Genomic DNA, 17,599 nt, shown 5'->3' with positions numbered 1-17,599 from the left:
GCCCTAAAACAACCTCACCCCAAATCCAATAAAGAGATGGAGCATTTACAGACATCACAGACGCATGTGTTTTTTAGTTTTGTTGAAAAAAAGTTCTGACAAATCAGGAAATGGAGGTTTAGGAGTGGTGGTGATGCAAAAGAGGGAAGTCATGAGGTGGGGATTGGCGATTGTCAGGGGTAGGTGGCATTAGTGTCTCCTTTGCTCCTACCCATGGTGTCATCTCTTGAAGAGGGACAGCTGTCACATTCCAGAATGGGTAGGTAACTCCTCTACCATGTCTGTTCAACTCAAGAGAAAACACGGCATGATTAGGATAAGCCACAGAGAAGAAGAAGTGATGTTGGCAGAGACACACGCACCCATACATGCAGTTGTTTATGTGGTGTGTGGGTGCAGAGGATAGACTTGAGGGTGGGAAAAAGAAATGTGACAAGAAAAGAAAGACACCCAATATAGAGGTCAACTAACATCCCAACAGGGCATCAAGACCAGGGGGCCATGAACCTGTCAAGTGTCCAATATGCAGGAGAGGCTTTGCTAAGTAATAGGATTTATAACAAACACACAAAAGAACAAGGGGAATCTAAAGAGTTGGGAGGCCAGTTTCAATACTCACTGTAGGAGATGTTTATCTCATCAGGCAGCTCACTAATATCGACCTCAAAGCGATCCTACACATCAAAGCGATCCTACACATCACTGAGGATCTTGTCATCATTCTCATCTGACACAAATGTGATGGCCAAGCCTTAGGGGCCAAACTGGCCTGCTGTGGCCACCTGGAAGGACACAGAGGATAGAACTGGAAGACCCCCAAAAAGAGAAGACACCCAAAAGGAGGGATGAAGATGGAAGGTTGCAAGGTTGCAGAAAATAGATGGTTGGGGGAGGACAATGGGGTGTTCTTCTTGGTGTGAGGCTTACCCGATGCAGGTGGGTGTCAGAATCCTCAGGCATGTTACAGTTAAAGGCAATGATCAGCTGCTCCATGTCCATGCCTCGGCTGAATAGGTTGGTAGCCACAAGAATTCATCATTGAAAATGTTTAAACTGCTGATACCGAGAAAGCCTTCACGAGAAAGGAAATTAGAAAAATGTTGAAAGACCCTTCTCTCCAGGGCCTCTTTTCCTCCCAAGGACACAAAACATCTTCCCCATCTCCGACTCACCTCTCTTCGTGGGGCATCCCTCGGTGGATGGCAATGGCTGGGAAGTTCTGCTCCACCAGGCACAGGGCCAGGGCAATGCAACGCTGCACAGACTTCACAAGATCACCACGTGTGCATGTGTGTGTGTGTGTGTGTGTTTGTGTGTTTCTGTGTGTAAGAATGGGGATGTATGTTCATCGGTGTATGAGAGAAATGATGGGCGAGAGAGTTTTCAGTGATTACACTCTTCTAAAGGAATTCCCCTTAGTCTCCATCACATATTTCCTCTTCTGCTCTAAATATAACTTAGCTTCTCTCTCTCGGCTCTGAGTCTTCCTGAGCAGACATGTTACAGAGAAGATGTAGAGAACAGTAACCAAAATTACCAGATATGTTAGGAGACAAGGATGAGGACACCTCTTGAAGAAGTGGTAAAAATTAGAACTAAAGTCTAGAAAGACCATGACCAATATACCTGCTCATCAAAATACCAAACATAAGCAACCTACCCTATTCCAGAAAGTAGTTTTTAGTGATGATAAACCACACAACAGGTACAGTGATGGAAGGCTTTTCCTCAGTCAGTAACACAAGTAAAAGGAAACAAACAAATTTAAGGACCTAACAGCCCCAAGATATTTGGGGACTTTTACGAACTTATTAAACCCCTCAAGAGTTTTCATTTTTTGAGGTTTATTTATTGAGGTTCTTATTTACTGAGTACCTGTTGGTGCCAGCCATGGAACAGAAACGTAGTTTCCACCTTGTTCATGCTCAGCCCCGAAAAAGACCTTTATATTGTCATTTAAAAGAATTACATTTAAGAGAATTTCTCCACCATTCTCTCTCAAATCACATACATGGTTTTCTCAACACAAGGGTACTTAATACAGGTTTCTCCTACAGTTGGAGATATGTTCATGCTCCTACTGGGCCTTGAACAACTAACCGGGTGGAACTCAAGGACATCCAGAAGGTCAAAGAGCTTCCTGTTCTTCTCATTGTCCTTCAGTTTCATGTAGCACTGCTGCAACCCATGCAGCCTCAGCTTCGTCTCATCATCCATGATCTCCATTGGCTGGGGAAGTAGGGGGAGAAGAGGGTGGGGAACGGGAGGAGGGCTGAGTGGGGGGGTGTGACCTTGGTGGGGTGGAGGAAGTTGATCTCTAATACACCCTATGGGGGGAGACGGGGAGAAGAGAAACGATTGAACACCACTCCCCACCCCCCCAAAGTACCTACATTTTTATGTGGTCTCTTCCACATTAGACGTAATTTCCTTCCTATCAGTTGAATTTTAAGATTGCCCAGCTGAAAACTGTCATGGGAAGGGAACTTTGCAGGGAGGAAAAGAAGCAGTGAAACCACCCAACGGCAAGACGTAACAGAAATGTTTGAATCTCTCAGTGCATCAGCCTCTGCTGCTACAGGTGTGAACACACCCCTGCCATCAGGGACCTTATCCTCCCATTGCCAGAGTCCTCCACTGTCTCTCCTTCAGTCTCTAGGCTGACTCATTAGTTTCCCTGGAGAGGGAAATACAGCTGGGCTGTCTTTTGCTCAAAACCTGAGCCGAGCCTATTATTCCTTTAGCGATACAGTAGTTCTGCTCATCTCAAGTCTCCACCTGCAACTAGGAACCGCCCTCCCTGACTGTGAATTAGGAGTGGCTGCTCTGTCTAGGTTTCAGGTGAGGAACTGAGAAGTCTGATTCTCAGTGATGTGGAACCGACACTTCTCTAAATTTGCCCAAATGTATAATGATCAACCACACTTCCTTATAACTCCCGTGGAGGTAAAATATTGATCCATGTTACAATCCCACTTCTGATTATTTATCCTACAGGTAGATCATCATGCCTAGACATCATATAGAAGAAGATTATGCATTGCAGCACTATTCTAATAGCAAAAGATAAAACTACTCGTGTCAATAAATAGGGGATCAGTTAATTCCATCCACATAGTAGAACACCATAAAGCTATAAAAAAAGGAAAAGGGGAAATTCTTCACGTGTTGACAAGATCTCCAAATGAAATTATTAACAAAAATAATCAAGTTGCAGAACTGTGTATACTATGCTATATTTTCCTTAAAAGGGGAACAAGAATTTATGTACATAGGTGTGTACACACCTCTATGCACCTTCATGCCTGGAAAGACAACCAAGGACTTAGTGATAATGGTCTCTAAGGGGAGAGCAGTAGGAACTGTGAGAAGGGGAGACAGTTTTGAAAATATTTTCACAGTATGATTTGGGTAGTTTTAAACTTCTGAAAATTTGAAACCATTGTCTAATAAAAATGAAATAGAATAACAATATAACAACAACACAAGAAAACTACACTGTAAGACAACACTGCCCTGCTCTGGCATAACAATCTTCAACACAAGCATGTCAGGGCTGCTACCCACTCTCCTGTGACAATTGCTGCTCTGCCCTGGGCTGCAGATGGCACTTGGGGCCTGCCCACACATCACCTGTGGGGAAACTGATTTGCATTCCACTTCCCAATCTTTAAATGAATAGAATTACCTTATTCTACTTCCCCAGTCAGGAATCCACTTATCAACAATTGAAGGATATTTTCTAGAGCTATTATTTGCCGTCTTCTCAATATTGTCTACTGATTGGTTCTACATGGAGTTTCTCCCTCTTGCTCTCATTTAGATTTTTTCATTCTAAGGTGATTCAATAACTCTCTGTTCACACCTTCCTCCAGTCCAAATGTCCTCTGACAAGGCAGGGCTGAATGAGCTCCCAAACGATGACAAGCACCTTGTCCCCCTCTTACCACATCTGTTATGCCCCACCCCCATTTGTGGAGTATAGGCAGTTTCTGCTGTGAGATGATCAATCTCAGCAAGAGAGAGGTCCGCTTTGTGTTCTAGGTGCTCCACTCTGCCCCTCCCACAGAGCATGGGGATGAGGAGACACCGAGGGCAGCCATGCACCACCACACAGGAGTTCAGCACTTCAGTGTCTCTGACCTTAACCATGAAGATCAAGTCTGACCACTGAGGGGCGAAGACACAGAAAATGGATGGTATTGGGAGACGGTAGATACAAAGGACTCTTAGGAGTGTGTCTAGGGCTAATGAAGTACGAACTGAAGCAGGTTCAAGGGAGTCTGTAAACAGTTTTGTAGCAGCATCATCAACAGCAACAATGACCAATAATTGAACTCAACAAAAACAAACCAAAGACCTCTCTTACACTGAAAGAGACTAACTAGTTTAGCAAATTTGAAGATACACTCTATAGCTATTTATCTGGATGGGCCCTGTAGAAAATGACTTTAATGAAAATAAAAATGTATTCAGATTCATTCATTCAACATATGTTTATTAAAACTACAATTTGCCAAGAAATAGTGTGAGTGCTGAGTAGAAGCAGTGACAAACAAGAAATGACAAAAATACATGCGTTGTGAAATTTTCATTATACTTTTAGGAGACTGATACTAAGTTAAATAAATAAATTATGTGGTACGTCAGGTTATGATTTGTGCTATGGAGAAAGTAGAGGTAGGGAATGTGTGTGGAGGGTAGTAGGTGCTGGGGGTTGGAAGTCTAAACAGAGCAGGCATCACTGAGGACAAAGCCATGCAAGAAGTGAGGCGGAAGCAGCCCAGGTAAGAGTAGCAAGTGCAAAGGTCCTGAGGTGGGGGTGCTCAGATTAATTTCCAGGTAAAGCAATTAATTGGGAAATATTCTGTACAGGGCCATGCGCCTCTGACACTTGGAGTCTGGGCTCTAAATCTGTGTTTGAACCTTAACCCAGTCAAGGATATTTGATGAAAACTCAGCCCTACATTCAGGCTCCCTTGTTTTGCTCTCTTCCCCCCAAATGTAGTGAAAATTTATTCTGAGTAAGAATATAGATGAACATATAGGGTTTTCACAAGTGATTGGCAGCTCCGCAGTTTTCTTGGTTAGGATTCCTGGTCAGTGGGAGAGATGCTCTAAGTGGAACTGTCCATTCCTCCAGGCTCTCTCCCCTCTGGACACTCCCTTTCCTGTGTATTTGTTTAGACTATCAGAAAGGGATTTTCCTAGGCCACATTTTCTTAGATCTGCAGGAAAAGGGCTTCTTTAAATTGTTAATTATTTGATCTCAATCTTCCTCTAGGAGGTATTTCAAGTAGACATTTAAAAGCCAATTTTGTATTTTTTCAAGATTACAGCTATCAAGAATTTTCATTTTTGTAAGCAAGGACTTTTACACACAATTCTACATGATAAGTTCTTCCTTAAATACATCATAAGAATTTGTTTTTCTCTCCAGGTGGTTTAGCACATTCCCCACTTGTTTCTCATATGGCCTGAGGTGCTGAAAGCTGAGGAGCCAATCACTACTGGACATAAGGCTTGACTGTATCCCACATAAATATGGTATCTAGATCTCTGCTATAGTACGTTGACTTTTGTTGTGTTTATTTTTAACTGCCCCACTTAAATTATGCATTATAATATAAGCCACCTGGGTTCCTTTTGCCAACTAAGAAAATAAACACACATCGTCATCATCAACATCATCATATTTACGAATATTCAGTATTTCCCTTTTGTTCTTCATGAAGGAGAATCTCAAAGTTTCCAAAGTCCACTGGGCATTGACTCTGGATTGAGGCATCGTGTCTCACTTCCACCCAATTTTCTATTGTCTGTAGTAGACCTAGAGGGGAGAGTTGGGGTGGGGAGCAGGGCATGGGACTCAGGGAGTACCTGTCTGTTCAAAATCAATGTGAATATAAAATCAAAATAAAACATCAGGGCAGAACTTATCTAAGTATCCTATAGGAATTACGATGAAGTCCTAGACAGCTCTACTCTTAACTTGAAGGACTGTGGGGTGTGTCTTCACCATACTATGTCCTTGATTGAATCTTAATTGAACAACTCTTCCTTCCGAAGGACAGTAAGTGGTGACCAGGGACATTTCATGAAATTCCTCAGCAAATCATGAAACCAGATATGGAGATGAGTAATTTTTTTTTCCTGAGGAAGATTCACCCTGAGCTAACATCCACTGCCAGTCTTTCTCTTTTTGTATGTGAGCTCCTGCCACAGCATGGCCACTCACAGATGAGTGGTGTAGGTCTGCACCCAGGAACAAAACTCGGGCCACCAAAGTGGAGTGCAGTGAATTTAGCCACTTGGCCTCACCAAGGCTAGCCTGGGAAAAATCTTTTATTGTGTAAAGAACAGTGTAAGAGTTTAAATGCATAATCAATCTCTGGAAAGATACACAAGCAACTGGTAGCAAAAATTCCTCGGGGGTGGTAACTGAATGGCTAGGTGCAGTGGAAAGAGTGTGACTTACCTTCCACTTGCGAGATTTACAGATGTGGGACACATCTCTACAGTATAAACAGGCAAAGTTTACGGGGGCTAAAGTTTATACCATTTGGAGGTGTCCTTTAGTAAACAGAATGCAAAGTATAAATACAAAATTAGACACAAAAGTGAGTAATTATAAAGAAGGGTCTTGCGCAGGTGAGGGGAACTGGAACTTATCTTCATTAGCTCAGGGTCACTCCACCTCAGGCTGTAAACATGACCTGGAAGCCCTCAGGAAGTTTCTCCAGCTGAAGCAGGAGCTGAGGGGACAAGGACAGCTGAAGGGACATCCCCCTACTGATGTCTCAGAATCCTTTGACACCTGTGTCTCCAGTGTTTCCCCTCAGAGTCAGTGGGATGGGCCAACTCTATTCAGACTCTCTTATCCCCTCGGTGGATCAAGACAACTTTGACAATCTCAAGAAAGCTACAGCCTTGCCCCACACCTGCCCTCAGCTAAAATCACTCACCTGCATTCCCACACAATTAGCCACTATGCCACGGGGCCGGCCCCAATCAGAGTTTTGGGTTGTTTTTTTTTTTCTTCCAATTCAAGTATAAAACACACAGACCATCAATGAATAGTTTAATGAATTTTCACCAAATTAACATATCCCTGGTACAGCCACACAGGTCAAGAAAGAGTATCACCAGCACCACAGAACACCCCCCTCAGTCATTGATCTCTTCCTTTTCCCCACAGGTAATCACTTATCTGATGTCAGGCAATATAGATTAGTTTTACCTATTTAAAAATCTGGAGTATAGTAAGATGAGAGCAATTAGGATGCTAACAAGGACTCAAAACCACAATATAAAGACATATTTTGGGAAAGAGAAGGCATTCTGTCACTTTTCTAGTATGAGCACAGATGGATAAGATGATATTAGATCTGTTCTTTATCCCCCATGAGTTAAAATTAGGTGGAAGGTAATGGAAATAGATCAGCATGACAAAGAGTGCCCTATGGAAAATCTCCAAAGTCAGAATGAGAGTTTTAGGTGGTGGTGAGGTCTCCATCAATCAGGATGTTCAAGCACAAGGAGAAATTTAAAAAGGATATTATAAATGGGATTCACCTTTGGAATGGATGGCCCTTACAGTCTTTTCAGAGTTCACTTACTGTGATGTTTTTCAAAGCATAGCTAGAGATGAGGATCATAGTAATAATTAGGAACATTTCACTAAGTCCTGCTAGCACAGGAGAGAGTTCACTGCCTATGGAAATTAGTCAAAGAGAATTCCCTTGAATTCTCCTAGAAAGTCATGCCACTGAGCTAACCTGCTTTTCTTATTCCACATTTTGTTTTACATATTTCAAGTTTCCCTTGTTTATTTACCTTCCATTTCATGTAGTTACACTTATGTTTTTACATTATCTTTTATTTTAACATTTCTTTGCCTTCCTAATAGTCCCATTGTACTCCCTAAAAACTGTTCCAGTTTTAAATTAAACAAGCATATCTTTCCAGTACTCAATTATGTTTCTTAATTGTTTTGACAAGATTGTCAGAGGGCCTCTCTCTAAGCCTCAGTTTACAACCCTCAGAATAACTGTGTACAAATGAATAAATAAGTTGAGTTATTTGATTTATAAGCACCATAAGCAGGATCTGGCTTATTTTGGTGGAAAGAAAATGTATTTGATGGCTATGGGTGAAGAATGATATAAGAAGTATAACTTTCAAGCTAATAGAGGAGATTACGTTTTCTGAAAGTTTAAATACTTGATTAATCCCAAAGAAAGTAAGAAATAAGAATCGAGGAACAAAGAAGAGACGAGACAAATAGAAATATGGTAGACTTCACTCTTACTACATTAGGAAATATATATGGAGTAAAGACTCTCATTTTGTTGTTTTGTTTCAACAAGTCAGCTCTGACTCCTGATGACCCTATTAATGTGTGATGTCCACAATGTCGTGTCCTCAACAGCTCTTTTCAGCTTCTCTAGACTCATGCCTATGCCATCCTTTATGGAGTCAATCCATTTCACATTTGATCTTCCTCTTTTCCTGCTACCTTCTACTTTTCTCAACATTATTGTGTTCTCCAAAGATTTCTGCTTTTTCATGATGTCTCCAAAGTAGGACAACCTCAGTTTGGTCATTTTTGCCTCAAGTGATAGTTCAGGCTTAATTTGCTCTAGGAACCATTTGCTCATCTTTCTGGCAGTCCACGGCCTCCGTGGAGCTCTTCTCCAACACTACATTTCAAGAGAATCAATTCTTTTCCTGTCAACCTCCTTCACTGTCCAGCTTTAGCATCCGTACATAGTACAAGGGTGTGGACTCTCTTGGCTTTGGTCCCTAATGACACTTCCTTCCACTTGATCTTTCCTAATTCTTTTGTTGATGCCCTTCCAAGTCTCAGTCTTCTCTTGATTTCTTGGCTGCAGTCTGCACTTAAATTGGTGACTGCACCAAGGTAAACAAAATATTTCATAATTTCAATGTCTTCACTGTCTACATGAAAGTTGTGTAGTTCTTCTGTAGTCATGATTTTTGTCTTCTTGATGTTCAAATGCAGTCCTGCTTTGGCACTTTCTTCTTTCACTTTCATCAAAAGTCGTTTCATGTCATTGCTGCTTTCTTCCAGTACGAAGGTGTCATCTGCATAACTGAGATTGTTGATATTTCTCCCACCAATTTTCACTCCCCCTTCATCTGAGTCCAGCCCAGTTTTTCACATGATGTGTTCTGTGTACAGATTAAACAGCTAGGGACATAAAATGCACCCTTGTCTGATACCTTTGCCTATAGACTCTCATTAAAATACAAAAATTGTCAGACTCTATAAGATCAAATCCAATTATATGTTTGATCTTGTGAAGAAACACATTCCAAACTTAAGAGCATACAAAAGTTGAAAAATAAAATAAGTGGTCATTTAAAAACCAATTTTGTATTTTTTCAAGAGTACAGTTATAAATAATTCTCATTTTTGTAAGCAATGACATTTACACACAAATCTACATGTTAAATTCTTTCCTAAATACATCATAAAATTTTTTTTTTCTCTCCAGGTGGTTTAGTACATTCTCCATTTGTTTCCCTTACTGCCTGAGGTGCCAAAAGCTGAGGGTACAACTAGTACTGAACATACATAATGCTTGACTGTATCCCTCACAAATGGGATATCTGGATCTTTGCTTTAAGATGCTGATTTTTTATTGTTTATTTTTAATTGTCCCACTTAAATTGTGCACTGGAATGTAAGCCACCTGAGTTCCCTTGCCACATAGGAAAATAAACACTCAGACATCATTATCATCATTATATTTCCGTACATGCAGTATTTCCATTTGGGCCTTCATGAAGGAGAATCTCACAGTTTCTAAAGTCCACTGGGCATTGACTCAATCAAGGCACCTTGTCTTTTTGAAATAATTCTCTACTGTCTATATTAGACACGGAGGGGACAGTTGGAGAAAGTTAACTGGCATTGGGGTGTGGAGCAGAGAATTGGACCCAGGTAGTGGCTGTCTGTTCAGAACCAATGCAAATATAAGATCAAAACAAAACATCAGGGTAGAACTTATTTAAGTGTCCTATAGGAATTATGACAAGTCTTGGACAGCTCCATTGTTAACATGAAGGACTGTGGGCTGTGTCTCCACCATACTAAGTCCTTGGCTTGAATCTCACTTGAACAACTGTTCTTTTGGAAGGACAATAAATGGTGCCCTTGGACATTTCATGAAATTTCTCAGCAAATCATGCAACTAGATACGGAAATGGGAAAAATCTTTTTATTGTGTTAAGAACAGTGTAAGAGTTTAAATGCATAATCAATCTCTGGAAAGACACACAAGCAACTGGTAACAAGAGTTCCTCAGGGGTGGTAACCAAATGACTGGGGGCAGCAGAAAAAGGGTGACTTACCTCCCACTTCTGAGATGTACAGATGTGGGAAACATCTGTACAGTAGAAATAGGCAAGGTTTATGGGGGCTAAAGTTTACACTTCTAGGGGATGTTCTTTAGTAATAAGAATGCAAAAATATAAATACAAAATTAGACACAAAAGTGAGTAATTATGAAGAAGGAGCCTGTGTAGGTGAGGGGAACTGCAGCTTCATCTTCATTAGCTCAGGGTCACCCCACTTCAGGCTGTAAACATGACCTGGAAGCCCTCAGGAAGTTTCCCCAGCTGAAGCAGCAGCTGAGGGGACAAGGACAGCTGAAGGGACCCTCTCCCACTGGTGTCTCAGAATCTTTCGACACACACCTGTGTCTCCAGTGTTTCCCTCAGAGTCAGTGGGATGGGCCGACTCTATTCAGACTCTCTTGTCCCCTCGGTGCATCAAGACAACTTTGACAATCTCAGGAAAGCTATGGCCTTACCCAACACCAGCCCCCACCTAAAATCCCTCACCTGCATTCCCACACAATTTTCATGCAATTTTCAGGTGGTTATGAGACCCCTGAGACCAAGGGTCTTTGGTCTCTGTCTACACTTTCTCTCAGAGAGTGAAATAGGAATTTCTGGGGACAGCAACTCTCCAGCTGTCTCCTACCTGGCCCTCCCTCTCAATGACAATCCTATTTCCCGTCATCGATAATAATATAGTTTTTAAATCCTCACTCCCTGCCCTATCAGAGGGTAAGCTCCAGTCCTTGCCCAGGTGGAACCAATGGATGAGAGGAAGCACACAGTGACTCACCTGGATTGAGAAGAGGAAGAGGAGGAGTTTAGAAGCATTTTCACTTCAAAATATCTATCTTCATTGGAGGTTTGGTTTGAAATTGTAACCAGGATCTCTTGATTCTTCAGAATCCGCGATGCCCCCACCGGATCTGGGTTACCTTCATACTTGTTTTTTAAACTCTGTACTGAGGAAATTTTCAACACACACAAAAGTAGAGAGAATGTGCAGTAAACCCTGACCTTCACTCAGCACAGCATCAATCACGCCCCATCAGGATTCATCCATACCCCAACCATCACCCATACTGTGTTGTTTTGAAGTAAACCCGAGACTGTATATTTTTTCATCTCATGGTAATTTTTTTGGAGAGACCAGTGATTAGTTTCTTTAAAAATGAGAGAGAGGGAGGAGACTGATGAAACTGACAAACTATCTTCCAATACAATTAAGAAAGACGATTCTCTGAGAACTTAAATTGTCTTGCTTTGTACTGAATGCTCAGCATCTCTCAGGCACCCAACAAAAGTAATCAGCAGCTCAGAGCTGAGAAGCCAAAGATAAACAACACTATTTAAATTCTTTTGTCTCTTTTCTGAGCAGCATTATTCACTTCTGAATGATAAATGGACATTTCTATTCCCAACCTTGCAAAGGGAATCCCAAGCTCAGATGAAAATAAAATTCTCCCCTTGGTTACTTTGTACTTGTGAGGGCGCCCCCTCTCCATAGACCTGACTTCCAAGTGGGTGGGATGGAGGAAGAGCAGGGCAAGAAAACAGAATGGCTAGTGAGCCATTTTCTGGACATGTCCGTGTATAACAGGAACTGCAGACAAAAGATTCAGAGCCAAGGACAGTGTTTCCTGTGCTGCGTTTCTTTCAGGAAAATTCCCCTAGCACAGACAGAGCAAGAGCAATAGAAAAGCGCATGGGATCAGGACAAGGGGAGAGGTTTGGTCCTGCGCTTGCATTCCCACATTTCCAGTTTGTCATCGTACCTGGACTAAACTCCACCACAGTGGATACAGCAGGATGGCAGAAATACAAGGCCTCATTCCCTCTGGTGCAGCCTCCTGGAGAACATCTCATGAGGGTTTCTGAGAAATTCCTTACAGAGTGGCCTACCAGCACCAATTACCCCAATTATTCCACCTTGACTGAAAAATTAGCAATAGGAGATGATTTCCTATAATAGGCTTATTATCATAGAGAAAGTGTTTTTATTCACTGGAGGATTACTTCAAACAGTGGAGAGGTCACTCAGAAAGCCATGGCTTGTGGCATTGATGACCATATACTGTCTGTTTTACACTAACCCTTTTTAAGACAATTTCCCACTTCCACACTAGGCTTTTCTTCACATGCAGAAGCTGTAGCATCATCATCTATAAAATGGCGAAATAACAGACCTGTTGTAAGGATAAGTGAGTCCCTGGGAATTCAATAGTCTACACTGGCAAGTAACCAGCACTCAATAATTGTTAATTTTCTCCATTCTTTCCTCTTCATCCTAGATTTAATTAAGACGTAGCACTGAAGGTATGGAAACCCAATAGACAGGAAGGGAGATCTAAATGGCCAGTACCCGTGGAAAAATGTTTCGGCTGGGTAGCAACAAAGGATTGAAAAGTGAAACAAGACATTATTTTTCTTCTAAGAAATTGGCTGAAAAAAAGAAAAGCCAGTTTTGGCAGAGTTTGGGAGCCAGGCCCTCTCAGGCCAGACTTGTAGAAGCACAAATTGGAACAACATTTCAGGGGCGAGTGCTACAGCTTCTGCATGTGAAGACATGGCCAGGGTAGAAGTGGGAAACTGTCCTAAAGTTGTCTTAAGTGGCTTCCCTACTGGGTGGCAGATGGCTGGTTTTTCACTTTATCAGCGACAATTAATACCTTTGTTCTCAACTGATTCCTAAGACTTCGGGGTTTCTTCAGGGGGAGCTGCTGAAGGAGGCAGCTGAGTAGACAGAATCCTCCCTGAGGATTTTCCTGGATGTCCCCTAGACAGTGTGGCTGACTACCTCCCACAGGGACCTCAAAGTTGCATATTCTGCTGTGTGACCAGAGCTGAGGAGAGATCCTACCAGCCCCATCTCACAGCTGCCACATGAAATTTGGAGTCTGGAAATTCTCTTTATTTTTCTTGAAGGAACTCACGTGTTGGCTTCTTTATTGACTCAGGAAACGATGACACTGGATATGGACAGTGTCTCTAAAATTGACTCGCTGGAGGGTAGTAGTCTGAAAACTCAGCTCATTTTCCGATACTGAAAGGGAATGAAAAGTCAGGTATTCTAGTGTTTGTAATGCACACACAGGAATCAAAACACAGAATCTCCAGGACTGCAGAAGTAGAGAACAGTGTCTTTCTGATGTGTGTGATTCCTGGAGAGCAGTGTTTGAGATCCTGGATTTTCCAAAGAACTTATTTACTGAGCAAGTATTTCCATTTCTTGCAATGAAGTCAGGCAAAAGGGAAGCCACCTTGCAACCAAGTGAATAGATGAGAAGATGAAATGAGGTGTTCTGGGAGAAATCAAAGAGGGCTCTTTCCCTGAGGTGTTCTTCTTTTTAGGGTTCTCAAAATCAATGTGCTTAGGGTTATAACCACACCCTTTTTAAACAAGTCCTAACTGAGAGGGCATTTAGCAAGTCTTTGACATAGTTTAAACGCTGAAAAGTCAGGGCTTGATTCAAAGATAGTGATCATTCCAGGATGACTGAGTCTCCCAGGTGTCAATAGAGAAGTTGGCCAGGGACTTTTCCCAAGGACCAAAAAGAAGAGCATCCAGGAGATAAGGTCATCCTACAACCAGGCACCAGACAGGGCTCAGTGTGAGCAGATCACAGGTGTCTGTTCCTGTTCAGACTCCAGTGCTCAACCCAAAGCCAAAGGATTGAGGAGGTGATGGAGGAAGATGTTTCCACATTATCATTTTTCTCTCATAGTCTGTGGGAGCCATCCTTCCCCCAGGCCCAGGGACATGCAAAGAACAGCAAGAGTGGGGAGCTCTTCCAAGTGAAAGAAAATAAAGGCGTTCCTCCCTCCCTCCCATTCCTCTTACCTTGATGGCCAAAGTTCGTGGTATAAGTTAAACTGAGGTACTTTTGACCAAATCCCACAATCCCTAGATTTAGAGAGTTTTCTGTATTTCAAAGATGTCATTTAGGAAATCTTCAAACAGAAGTCTTCAAACAGGAGCGAACAGTATTAAGGATATCCTAATGCTGGGGCATTGAAACAAGTGATTTCAAGAAATGTTCAAAATATGCATAGAGAAATAACCATCCATGTTAGACTAGTAAAGACTATACTAAATAAAGTGTGATATGTTGATTGTTGAAGTCAGAATAACCTGTTCTCTTTTAATTTTTATTTTGAAATAATTTCAAACTTAGAGAAAGCATGCAGGTATAGCACAAGAAGATCCTATATACCTTTTTCCAGATTCACCAACTGCTAACATTTTGCCACTTTTGCTGCATATATAATGATATGAAAATAAATTGTAGCTATCTCTGCCTTGTTACTCACAAAGGTTTTAGCGTATGTTTCCTAAGAACAAGGACATTTTCTTTCATACTCAGAGCACAATAATCAAAATCAGGAAAGTTAACATCGACTCAATACTATTGTCCCTTTTCAGATGTCCCAAATTGTCATAGTAATATTTATAAGCACTTGTTTTCCAGTCCAGGATCTAATCCAGGAACATGCACTGCATTCAGTTGTCACGTATCTTTAGTGTCCTTTAACCTGGAACAGTTCCTCAGATTTTATTTCTTTTTAATGATGTTGGTATTTTCGTAGAGGACAGGCCCTATATCATGGAAAATTCTTCAACTTGGGTTTATCCAACGTCTCATCATGATTAGATTCAAGTTATGCATTTCTGGTAGGAATATTGCAGAAGGGATGTTGCATCCTTCTCAGAGCATCACATCAGGAAGCCCACTGTGGGTGATGTCAACTTGATCACTGGGTTAAGGCAGTGCCTCCCAAGTATTTCCAGGATAAGGTTACTGTTTTCCATTATAATTGAGAAGGAACTGGAGGGGAGATACTTTGAAAATATGTAACTATCCTGTTCTTCAACAAACATTCACTCACTCGTTTAGCCTTCCTTGATGATTCCTGTGTGTATCCATTATTACTACTATGGTTGCAAAACAATGATTTTTCAAACTCCATTCCTTGTTTTATATTTACTAATTAGCATTTCACAGTGAAGAGTAGATTTTTCCACTCTCCCTGTCCCCGAATATTTATTTACATGTCCATTTGATATCAGGATGCATTAATGGAATCTAATTTAAATCATTGGGTTATGATGGAAGGATTGGTTTTTAATTCTTGATTCTGTCACTTAGTTGCTTGTGTAAATCTGGACAGGTCACCAAACCTTGATGTGTCTTAGTGTCCTTAGAGAAGGGAAAAGCTACTTTGCAGAGTTCTTCTGAAGGTCACCTGTGACAGATTCTCAGAGACTTGTGGACAGTCTCCAAGCAATCACGCACATGTGTAACTGGAATCCCAGGAGAGGAAAGAGGGAACAGGATAGAAAAAAATACATAAAGAGATCAGCCAAAAACTTTCCAAAATTTGGTAAAAGATATGAATTTATAGATTCAATAAACTTGTTGAACCCCAAGCAGTATATATATACATAAAACCACACCTAGTAAAACTGACAAAAACCAAAGATGAACAGAAAATCTTGAGAGCAACCAGAGGACAATTACACATTACTTACAAGGGAACAGTTATAAGACTGACCAGTGAATATGTCTCTAATTTTCCATCAGAAACAATGGAGGTCAGAAGACAATGAAATGACATTTTTTAAGCACCATAAGAAAACAACCTGTTAACTCAGAACTCTATATCAGTTAAAGTATTCTTCAGGGAAAAAAAAGAAAAGATATTTTCAGAAAAAATAAAACTACAGTTTGTTTGAAACAAGATTCCAAGAAATAAAGCACTAACAGTGTGTGAACCTAACCACTATGCCAGTGAACTGACCCCCAGAATACAAATATTTTTAAAGTGCTTATGGTGCATTCACTAAGAGAAATCAAATGTTGAGGCATAAAACAAGCTTCTTACAAACTTACATGTACACTTAGCACGCAGCCCAGCAATCCCACTCCCACATATTCACCTAAGTGAATGGAAAACTTATTTCCACAGAATTGCAGGTCAATGTGCATAGCAGCTTTATTCATAACCACCAAAAACTGTAAACAAGATATCCTTCAAGAGTGGAAAGATAAACAAACACAGTACAACAGACACTAGAATACTACTCAGTGATCAAAAAGAATGAACTATCAATGCCTGCAACAACCTAGATGAACTGTTTGTTTGCTTTGTTTTGTTTTTGTTTTACTAAAACTTAAGTTTTTTAGAGCAGTTTTAAGTTCACAGCAAAATTAAAAGCACGGTACAGAGATTCCCCATATACCCTCTGCCTCCGCATGCACACAGCCTCTTCTACTATCAACATCCCTCACCAGAGTGGTACAAGTGTTACAACTGATGAACCAACATTGACACGTCATATTCACCCAAAGGCCATAGTTTACAATACGGTTTACTTTGGTGGTGCACATTCTATGGGTTTGGATAAATATATAATGACATGTATCCATCATTATGATATAATATAGAGTATTTTCACTACCCTAAAAATCCCCACCTATTCAACCGTACACCCTAGCTTAACTTTGACAACCGCTCATCTTTTTACAGTCTTCACAGCTTTCCCTTTTGTAAGATGTCATATAGTTGTATGCAGCCTTTTCGGATTGGCTTCTTTCACTTACTAACATGCATTTAAGGCTCCTCCGTGTCATTTCAAGACTTAACAGCTAATTTATTTGAGTGTTGAATAATATTCCATTGTCTGGATGCGCCACACTTTATTTATCCTTTCACCTACTGAAAGACATCATGGATGCTTCCCAGTTTGGGCAATTAGGAATAAAGCTGCTATAAACATTTGTGTGCAAGTTTTTACGCAGACGTAAGTTTTCCTCTCCTTTGGGTAGATACCAAGCAGTGTGACTACTAGACTGTATGGTAAGAGTATGTTTAGTTTTGTAAGAAACCACCAACTGTCTTCCAACGTGGCTACACCATTGTGCATTCCCACCAGCAGTGAATGAGGGTTCTTGCTGCTCCACATCATCCCCATCACTTGGTGTGGTCAGTGTTCTGTATTTTGGTCATGCTAACAGGTGTGTAGCGGTACCCCATTGTTGTTTTAATATGTATTTCCCTGATAACATACGATGTGGAGAATCTTTTCATATGCCTATTTACCATCTGCAAATCTCCCTTGATAAGGAATCATGTTAAGATCATTGACCCACTTTTCAATCAGGTTGTTTCTTTTCTTACTGTTGAGTTTTGAGACTTCTCTTTATATTTTGGGTAAAAGATCTTCATCAGA

At 41.0% G+C, this 17,599-nt stretch overlaps 1 pseudogene; it reads right to left on the bottom strand.

Annotated features, from left to right (window-relative positions):
- Nucleotides 1–608: 608 nt before the first annotated feature.
- Nucleotides 609–17,599, bottom strand: part of LOC124227049 (spliceosome RNA helicase DDX39B-like) — a 56,739-nt pseudogene continuing 39,748 nt past the window's right edge.

This window comes from Equus quagga, chromosome 15 (genome assembly GCF_021613505.1).
Source record: "Equus quagga isolate Etosha38 chromosome 15, UCLA_HA_Equagga_1.0, whole genome shotgun sequence".
NCBI classification, from domain to species: Eukaryota; Metazoa; Chordata; class Mammalia; order Perissodactyla; family Equidae; genus Equus; species Equus quagga.
Note: the sequence above shows the minus strand (reverse complement) of the source record. Positions and strands in the feature narration are given on the sequence as shown.